General features: G+C 51.7%; 1 protein-coding gene across 1 annotated transcript in view; it reads left to right on the top strand.

Moving 5' to 3' along the window:
• The window catches only part of WDR45B (WD repeat domain 45B), a 34,883-nt gene that overhangs the window by 30,051 nt on the left and 2,678 nt on the right, over nt 1-2,154 (top strand). The window lies entirely within an intron of this gene.

Raw genomic sequence — 2,154 nt, 5'->3', positions numbered from 1 at the left:
GCTGCAGTTCCCGCTGGCGTGGAGGGAAATGCCTTGGTCTGGCCTCTGAGCCCCCAAGTCCACCGTCTCCCCTCCCCTCATTTATAAGAATAGCTACACACTAACATTTTGGGAAGGAAAGGCACATAACTTTTTTTAACATTTGGTAACTAAAATAGGTTATGGGCTCTATATTGTCAGCTACTTGGGATATATATTTAATTTTCTTAAATTCCCGTTAAAGAAACTCTATTTTATGGTTTTGATTTCAGATTGCAAACATGTAAAACCTGCGTAGCAGCGAGTTCTTGGTTTCGCCAGTTCCTTCAGTTCCTTTACTGTTACTGTCATGTAATCAGCTAACTTTGTATGTGGATTTTGATGTAAAGTATGCATGTTCCTTTTATGTGTATTTAATCATGTTTAATTTTGCACACTTATTTGTAATGTTTCTTTTAAATAAAAGTGACTAATTTTGTTGTACTCTGGACCTGTAATGGGAAATAGAATGGTGTGTTATGAAGCCAAACGCTGTTGCCCTTGTGAGAATCTGGTTGGACTGTAGGTTTCAGAACAGCCTGTGGGACTGAAGGGGGGCCGGCCTGTGACAGGACAAGGTGGAAGCCAGGGCCACTGGGTGCAGAGCCTAGAGCTTCACTCCCTGAGGCGGGACGGCCTGCCCTCCTTGCTCCCTGTGTCCTGACGGCCTGCCCTCCTCGCTCCCTGTGTCCTGACGGCCTGCCCTCCTCGCTCCCTGTGTCCTGACGGCCTGCCCTCCTCCCTCCCTGTGTCCTGACGGCCTGCCCCTGCCTGGAGGGCGCTTCTGGAGGAGGGAGGGAGGAAATGCATCTGTAGGAGGCCTGTGTGGCTCCGGGAGGTCTGAGGCTCCTGTTGCCTGTGGAGCTGGAGAGTGGCTGTGAGTAGCAATGTCCCTGCGTGTTGAAGTGGCAGCTTGAAGTGAGCCGGGGTCACCCTGACTTGTCTAACACTTGAGATCTGACTCTGGGTGGGGGAGTAGGGACGTAATTACCAGTTGATAAACATGAAGCTGGGGAAAATGCAGGCAAGAAGGGTGGGCTTTCTCGACAGCTGATGCGGACGGCCGGGCTGTGTGACAGCCCCGTTCACCAGGAACGTGGTGAGGGCCTGGCAGCACCGGCCCTCCCCAGGCATGTGCTTCTTAAAAATCACTGTAGAGCGGCAAGGACGCAGTGTCCTCGGGCCGGCGGGCCGGCGGACCGTCGGGAGCGCAGCAGGCTGCTTTTCAAATGGAACTGATGGGAAGGGCGCCGTACAGAAGACAAGGCTGGGCTGCTGCGTCGCCCGGGAACCTCCTGTACCCTGGACATGGTGTGAAGGGTCTCCAGAGCTACTGCCTCAGAAGGTGCCTACTCAGCAGCTTTCCTGTCTGATCTTACAGGTGCGTGGGCATGGATGACGCTGGCTGTGTTTCTGGTCTGCTCTCCCTCCCCCATGGCCCTGGGATGTCTTGTGGGGACAGGTGGCCTGTGCCCTGGGGAACGCAGCCCTGACCCACACCCACCCTGTGTTTGACGGTGACGCCTGTGTGAACCCTTGGCACCCTCCCCCTCCCTCCCACCACTGTAGTCGGGGGCGCTGGCCGTCTGCAGCCTTCTGTGACCAGAGTGTTACATTTGTGTTTTCTTTCTGCAACCAAACCAAGCTCCTGAATGCCGGAGATCTCTCACGTGACTTAGTCCTCACCTCTTCTGTTGTGTCAGAGGCATTTGGTTGATGATATTTTTGAATCTTGTACCAAAATTTTTCTTTTCCGGATGGTTCAGAAAATACAGTGAAAAAACACAATGTTCCTTGTAAAGTAACATAATAGAAAAATACAAATTTGTAGCAAAACTGCCCCGTTTCCACCTGCAGAGACCACTCTTGGACAGCCCCACACCTGAATCTAACATCTGTTTTTATTTAAAATTTTTTTTGGTAGAGACGGTTATCCTCCACCTCCTGGGCTCAAGCGATCTTCCCACCTTGGCCTCCCAAAGTGCTGGGATTACAGGCGTGAGCCACCGCGCCTGGCCACATTTATTTCAGATACATTTGTCAGTTCTAAAGCTGTTTCTAATTCATGGCAATGACTTGTGTCTGCCCATTTGTATGCACTCTGCACGCTTTAAAATCCTCGTCTGCTGGCCGGGC

This window comes from Mandrillus leucophaeus, unplaced genomic scaffold (genome assembly GCF_000951045.1).
Source record: "Mandrillus leucophaeus isolate KB7577 unplaced genomic scaffold, Mleu.le_1.0 Scaffold1, whole genome shotgun sequence".
Classification (NCBI taxonomy): Eukaryota; Metazoa; Chordata; class Mammalia; order Primates; family Cercopithecidae; genus Mandrillus; species Mandrillus leucophaeus.
This window is presented reverse-complemented; position numbering and strand designations above follow the sequence as displayed.